The sequence below is a fragment of the Vombatus ursinus genome, unplaced genomic scaffold (assembly GCF_900497805.2).
Source record: "Vombatus ursinus unplaced genomic scaffold, bare-nosed wombat genome assembly UNPS02011369.1, whole genome shotgun sequence".
Classification (NCBI taxonomy): Eukaryota; Metazoa; Chordata; class Mammalia; order Diprotodontia; family Vombatidae; genus Vombatus; species Vombatus ursinus.
Window position 1 is genome coordinate 619,705 of NW_020951147.1, and position 8,002 is coordinate 627,706.

The window sequence follows — 8,002 nt, forward strand, 5'->3', positions numbered from 1 at the left end:
AATCATTTTCCAAACCATAAATCATTATAGAAATATTATTATTATCACCTTCCAAGCTCCAGAAATGCTTTATTAAGCTAGATATCCAGGTGATTAGAGCACTGAACCTGGAGCCAGGAAGACCCGAGTTAAAATCCAGCCTCAGACACTTACTAGCTATGTGACCCTGGGCAAGTCACTTAACCTCTGTTTGCCTCAGTTTCCCTAACCATAAAATCAACATAAAGCCACTTCCCTCTTAGGGTTGTTGTGAGAAACAAATGAGATGATCATTATAAAGTGCTTAGCACAGTGCCTGGCACATAGTAGGTGCTCTGTAATGCTCTTTCCCTTCCCTTCCCTTCCTGTCACCACTCAGGCCCTTTTAGGATCATTCTACTGGGGTTCTAACTTTGGTTCATCTCCAGGAAAATAGCTAGTTCCATTTGTGATGGGATCGCTTTCTGTGTACCTTGGTTTGCCCTGCATGTTATTACTCCCCCCAAGCCAAGTTCAGTTATGGAGCCAGCAATACGCCTCTTGTTCTCACACGGCAGGCTGGAGGGAGAGCGCCTCCCCAGGGTTTGAGTTGGGTCCCAGAGGTTGGGCTGGGAGGGCCTTCTAGTCCTAACTCCTTGGGGTTCCGAGGCTTGATCACAGACCCAGAATAGGATTCCAAGGCTTCCCCACCGTCCCCTGGGCCAAGCTGTTGGCCGTGTTCCACTTCCAGTGACTAGCATGGTGGGGCTGCAGAATGGAAGTCTCCGTAAATGTGAGGGTTTCCTAATACAGCTGACTCACTAAGATGCTTGGAGTCCTGACTGCTTTGCATTTATGTGACTTATTTTAAGGGACACCCTCCCACCCTTCTCCTTTTCTCAGCCAAGCTCCTGGAAGGGGTCACCCGGGCTCTTCTCTCCACTCTAGCCATTGTTCTCTGGCTGAGGCCTCTGCATCTTGACTGTACCAAGGTCACCAAGGACCGTTTCTCAGTTCCCCTCCTCCGGGGCCTCTCTGCAGCTTTGTTGACTGTTGAGCAACCCCCCCCCCCCACGCTCCTTTACTGGACCGTCTCCCATCTTCTGCCCACAAGCACAGGCATCACACAGAGTTCTGTATCTGACTTTCTTTGGTTGAGCGATTGAGTGGTTGAAACCCTCTCCCTTAGGGATCTTAGCAACCTGTCCAGGTAGCCATGCAATAGAACATCAGGCCTCTGCAGTCTGGGTGTTTGTGATCTGCCTCGCCACTGCCTTCCCCACCCCTTTTTCCCCCTTGGTAGAGGAAGCTGCAGGACCTGGGCCAACAGAGACCAATCCCATGCCTGTCCACCTGGGGTGGGAGGAATTAATGCATTCAACTTTGGGTCTCTGGCCTAGGACTCCTGATCGGTGAGTGTGTACGAACTCCACCTATCCCCCTCTATATAGCTATATGGGATCATTCTTCACATTCCATCCCTCCAGCCACTGGGACACCAGGGCCAACGCAGACATCCCACCGCCACTTCCTCTTGGCCTGAGAACTCTGGATCCTTAAAGGGGCGTGACAATTGACAGCCCCATTCCCCTATTTACCATCGAAAACTCCCCTCTCTGCATTCTTTCCCCCATTCAAATGAGCAGCTCTCTGAGGGCAGGGCTGGCCCCCAGCACCTAGACTCTCACTTGCTGTCAGTCCCCATCCGTTCATCATGTTCCCCGCAGAAAACTCTCTTCTGTTTTTCCAGCCCTAATCTCTCTCCCTCTAACTGGTCCTGCCTTAGCCACTGGCTGTTAGTCATTGCTACCAAGCTGTTCCCTTAAACTTAAACTCAAGGTGTTCCAGCAGACCTCAGTCTCTTTCCCCTAGCCTGCCCCTCCGCCAAACAGCCCTATTCTGTCGGGGCACCATTGCCCTTCGAGGCCCGGATTTACAGCCTGGTGCCTCCTCCACTCTTCCCTCACATTTCTCCCTCCCCACCCAGCTGCCGGCTTGTCTTCGTTCTACCCCCCAAACCCTCTTCCTCTCTCCCCTGCCCCCGTCACGCTAGCTCAGACCCTCATCGTCTCTCACCAAGACTGTGGTAATAGGCTTTCTCTCTCTTCTCTCTCCTATCAGTCCTTCTTCCTCTAGCCCACCTCCCAGTCAGCTACCAAAACAGTCTTCCAAAAGGGCCAGGGCACTTTCCTACTCTAAAGTCTCCCATGACTCCATAGTGCAGACCAATTCAAGAAGCTTTTGTAAAGCCCCCATGATGCACACGGCATTATGCTGGGCACTGGGCATACCAAGCCAATTCTTCTAAGAGTAAATGCAAATGTCTCAGCCTGACATTTAAGGCCCCCACAATCTGGCTTCAGTTTACCTTTGCAGGCTTATTTCATATTACTTCCCTTCACACACATGCCATCTTCCAGCCAAACTGGACGACCAGCTAGCTATTCCGGAACTCAGAATTCTCTCTCCCTCCTCCGTGTATTCACACGAACCTTCCCCCAAGGCTGGAAATCACTGGGTCTTCTGCTTTCCAATTCAGATGCTACCTCCTACATGAAACCTTCCCTGATCCCCTCCCAAGCCCACCTGCAGTGGGTAGCGATCATGTCCTCCTCAAATGAGCTTGTATTTTTCTTTTTCTCACTCTGACTGCCATACCCCACCCCAACAGCTTGGAAGGAAGAGATAGATCTTTTTGTCTCTGGATCCGTGGCACCAGCCCAGTTCCCTACCATTAATAAATGACTGTTGAATTTAATTGACTTGATTTGGACCTTCCTGAATTGAATTGCTGTGAACAGTGATATTGTGACGTGAAGTCATTAGTTCTCAATAACAGGAATTCCACCTGAATATTACAAGGGTGACTGATGGCTGGTCCTCAGGCTAGCAGATTGGTGACTTCCTCCCCAGGGGAGCCCACGCAGATGGTGGGCACAAGGAAGACGGAGCTGGATCATGTTTCTTTTCACAATAAAATCTCTCTCTCTCTCTCTTTTTCTCATAAAGGAGGAGGCTCTTTGGAACTTTCGGATAGCTCTTATCTATTTCGCTGTTGCCAAAATCAGCACAGTGAGCATGAAAACATAGACAATTTCCATTCACAGAATTATGGAATGTTAGAACCCAGAACATGGAACATTAGGACTGGGAAGAACCTTAGAATCCTTGAGTACCAAAGCCCAGAGAACATAGAGTGTTAAAACATGAAATCTCAGAGCAGGGAGCAATCTGGAAGGTCAACTAGATCACAGGTTTAACGCAGTTCATAACACTCCCAAATGTAGCCTGATCCAAATTAAAATATAATTGGGAAATATTTAACAGAAATAAATAAAAATAGAACAAAACATAACATTACATTTGAAAACTGCGTCAACACGCAGCTGCAGGGGTCCTTGAGTCTGCATCCAAGGCCCTGGTTCTGTTTGGGTTTGACAGCTCTGATCTGGGCCCCTCCCCCTCCTTCTAGACATAGTGAAACTGAGGTTGAATTCTCTGTACCGCTTAACTCAAGCAAAGCAGTTATTTTTGGTAAAATCCTTTTGTCATCCCTTAAGGATTTTTAGTCCTTGGCTCCCGTTCTGAAGCCTGACTTTAAAGGAAGCTTCTTGCCTGTTGCCAGCAGTTTGTTTGGGGGCTGGAAGTTTGTCATTTTCTTGGCACGTTCACCTCCTTGATAGGACATGGGGTGGGGCTGCATATTTAGCGTGGAAAGATCATAGTTCTAGAGCTGACATCACCTGGCAGTCCATCTAGTCTCAGACCCACATTTGACAGAGAAGGAAATGGACCAGGGCAGGTTAAAGGACTTGTCCAAGGTCACACAACCAGCAAGCAGTCTAGGAGGCATTAGTTTTATTTTATATTTTATTGTGAACCTGCCCATCGTTAACAAACGTAAACATTTGTCAGAGCAATAGGGATATATTGGACAAAGCAGGATGTGAATACTAGGGTCCAGATCTTTATCAGGCTGAAATTCATTATTACCCTGATGTCAGAATAGCCAGTAGAGAGAGAGCTGGGCTAGAAGGCAAAAAGTGTAGGTTGGAATCTCTGCTCTGACGCCTCCTCAAAGACCCCTCTTTGCAAGTGGCTGCTCTCAGTGGGATGCTCTCAAGAAAGGTCATGGCAGGAACTCTGCTCTCTGCTCAACAGGAAAGTCTGCTGCCTTCCCTGAAAGGAGCTCATTCTGCTCAACCTTGAGGAACTGCCTGTGTTTACAAAGGAAACTGAGGACTTGACTTTGACAAAATGCTCCTCAGGTTGGGGAGTGGGTGTTTGCAGCTGTCTGGGCATAGGAGCACATTTCTCTAAGAAAGTTCAGGTAAATAATGGTGCCCGGGACCCTTTTATGGCTGAAAATGGGGCTAAGACGAAGCTAAGACAGTCTTGTTGAATGTTCTCCCCTGGGTGGTTGAATTTGTCTTGGTATTTCCTGTGCCCAATTCGGGGGCCCTGTGCCCTTTCCAGAATCCCCAACATCATGAGGAAACTCAGATAGAAAACCAACTGAGACGTCAGGAGACATGTGTTCAAGGCTCAGTTTCACTAATAACCACCTTGTGAACTGCAGGAAACAGTTTGGCCTTTGTGGGTCTCATTTTCCTCTTCTATAAACTGGATGAAAGATCTGAGGATTTAGAGCTGAGGAAGGTCCCTGGAGATCATTTAGTCCAACCTTTTAATTTTATAGATGAGAAAATTGGGACTCAGCAAGGGGACTCAGTGGCCCAGGGCCATGTGGAGAGCTGGGGAGCCATCGTGCTAACCTGCCAGGAGCTTACTTTGTGAAAAACAAGGGTAGATTCTGTAAACTGGCATCTCTTTGGTAATAAATGAAGTACATGGCAGCCTTTCTCTGCATGCCTCCTATTATTTCTACATTGGAGAGAGAGACAGAGATAGAGGGAGACAGAAACAGAGAGAGGGTCAGAGAGAGACAGACAGAAAAAGAGAGAGAGACAGAGAGAGAGAAAAAGAGAGAGAGACGGGGAAAGAGGGAGAAAGAAAGGAGGGGGAGAGAGTCCTTGCATTCTTCCTTCTTGTAGTACCTGTGACATCTCCTTTTACATCATCCTCTTCCCTTGGGTCTCCTCCTCAGGTCTCAAAAGGTTTTTGTTTTATTTTTCTTTTTTACTTCTTTATTTTTATTTTTTAAATAATATTTTATTTTTCCCCAATTACATGTAAAAACAATTTTTAACATTTGTCTTTTTTTTAATTTTGAGTTTCAAATTCTATCCTTCCATACTCTCTCCCTTCCTCAAGACAGTAAGCAATTTGATGTAGGTTACACATGTGCAATCATGTAAAACGTATTTGTATATTAGTCATTTTGTGGAAGAAAACACAAATCCAAAAAGAAAAAAAAAAGGAAAGAAGGAAAGAAAGTGAAAAAGAGCATTCTTTGACCTGCAGTCAGACTCCATCAGTCCTTTCTCTGTAGGTGGCTAGCATTTTTTATCAGAAGTCCTTCAGCATTGTCTTAGATCCCTGCATTGCTGAGAAGAGCAAAGTCTATCAAAGTTGGTCATTGCACAGTGTTGCGGTTACTGTGTACAATGTCCTCCCGGTTCTGCTCACTTCACTCTGCATCAGTTCATGTAAGTCTTTTGAGGTGTTTTTTTTTTTAATTAAGCTCTTCTTCTTCCTCCTCCTTCTCCTCCTCTCCATAACCAGTTTTGTGAATTGGTTCTGGGTCCCCCCAGGGATAGATTTTCATTGAGGAGAAGCTTTCCTGGCCCCAGAGCAAAGTTGCTGGGGGTGGAGGGAGAGTCCCAAAGCCCCCAGAGGTGCCCAGCTTGGGCTATCCAAGCCAGTGCCAAAGCACCTAAGGCTGGCACTGGGTAGCATGGTCCACTGTCTTCCTGCTTTCTGTGTATGAAAAGTTATAGAATAATTAAACTAGGGGATATTCTGTCTCATCTTACAGGCAGCTGTTATCTGAAGCCATCTCCTCCCTCTCTCAGATGATCCTCAAACCTCTTAAAAGCCCAGTGAGAGTTACCTGCTTCAGGCAGTAAGGGGGAAGGGTAGTGAGAGACGTGAACTCACTTTGTCCAGTCCAAAGCAGAGACACAAACAGCTGTCCTCTAGGGAAGTACTATGGGACCTCCTGAGAATTCGAGGTAGAACAAGAGCTTATGTGTTGAGCCCTCTCAGGTTTTCAGAGCAGTCACTTAGTAGTCTTTTAAGTGCCTACTGTGGGCCGGTAAGAGCTCTTTCCATGAGAGAACTATCCGGGCTCACACAGCACCCTGGGATTTACAAAGAGTCTTTGTGTCACATCTGCCGGGGAGGAGGGAGATGTAAGTGGCATCGCTCTCACTGTGCAGAAGAGAAAAGTGAGCCCCAGAGGAGGGAAGTGCCACCCTGCCATCCTCCAGCTCGTTCATGTCAGAAAACCTCCTGCTTCTTGATTCCAAGTCCAGTGACTTTTCCACCATACCAGGTTTAACTGCATCTAAATGTGAGGTGCCAATTTGGTGGGGATAAGAGGACGCACGTAGTCCTGTATTCTGCCTCCAACATGATTGGTGTGGGGGCGGTGGATAGAACACCAGCCCTGGAGCCAGGAGGACCTGAGTTCAAAGCTGGCCTCTGACCCTTACTAGCTGTGTGACCCTGGACAAGTCACTTCACCCCAATTGCCTCGTGCTCAGGGAATGATGGAGTAATGATGACAAGAGTAAGCAGAACCTAGGAGTGGAGCTGTTATGGAGGGGGGAAAGCAGAGCTGACCCAGCGTATGAAACGCTTGGGTCATCTGGACTGTGAACTTAGCGTTTACTCTGCATTTTCTTTGGGCACTTTCCTGCGATGTTCAGCCCCGCGAGAGACCCAGAGGTAGGGAAGGCCAGGTCCCTGCCATACAGGAACTCGTGGTATAATTGGGGAGGTTAAGGCAGAGACACAGGCACAGAGGATGCGAGAAGTGTTTGAGGGGGGACAGTATCGCTCTGAGAACAGATGTGGCAGGGAGAAGCCATTTCTGTTGGAGCAGGGGGAGGTCTCACCCGGGTCAGACTGAAAGAACTAAGCTGATGCGGAACGAGGCGTATTAGGGGGTTTGGGACGTGGCCAACGGCTCTGCTTGTGTAACAAGGTCTTCCTCTCCCCTCCCCCGCTTGGGCAAGGAGACAAAATCAATTCTGATTAATTGAAAAAAAATTCAATTTATTTTCATTTTAAAATGAAAATGAACCATAAAGCAGATATGACATTCATTCATCCAACCAGTATTTATTAAGTTTTTGCCGCGTGTGACACGCTGTTCTAGGCCCCGGGAATACAGAAGGCAGAAAGGGAAGCGGAGCGGAGTCAGGTCACCGCCACGTGGACGGAGACACAGAGCAGGCCGCGGCGTCTCCGTGAGCCGTCCTGGCTGCGTGACCCTGGCCAAGTCACTGACCCTCTCAGTGTCCCACCTCGGGACTGGAAGAATGAGTCCGTCCCAGGGAGCTCCCCAGACAAATGAAACCCCATGTTAGACACGGCAAAACAAATTGTGCGTCTGGCCGGGCAGCACGGCGAGGGGCAGCTGCTGTTTCCTCTTCAAGTCCAAGGAGGCAGTAGGCAGAGGGACTCCCACGGGGCATGCCGGGCAGGCCGAGTCTATCAGCCACGCCCCGGGTGTTTGGTCATGGCCTCCTGTGTGCCGGGCCCGGCGGTGAGCCCTGCAGATAAAAAAGGCCAAACGTTCCCTGCCCTCAAGGAACTCCCAGTCTAATGGAGGCAAACACCATGTGCACCAGCACGTCCATGAAGGGGATATCCGGGGTGAATGCTGCAAGGGTGGGCGCTAGGGGCCTGAGGGTGGGCAGGGGGACAGCGAAGGTCTCTCCCAGGAGGTGGGCTTTTAACTGAGACTTTGAGAGCCAAGGAGGTCAGGATGTGCAGGGGAGCAGGGAAAGCATTTCAGACAGACAGCTAGTGAGAGGGCCTAGACAGAGGCAGATCAGGAAGCGTCACGTGCAAGGGATAGCCAGGAGGAGGAAAGGGTGGGAGGGAGGGGGAAAGGAAGGAGGGAGGGAGGGAG

General features: G+C 48.8%; 1 protein-coding gene across 4 annotated transcripts in view; it reads left to right on the forward strand.

Annotated features, from left to right (window-relative positions):
- SHANK2 (SH3 and multiple ankyrin repeat domains 2) overlaps positions 1-8,002 on the forward strand; it is a 712,956-nt gene that overhangs the window by 308,787 nt on the left and 396,167 nt on the right. The window lies entirely within an intron of this gene.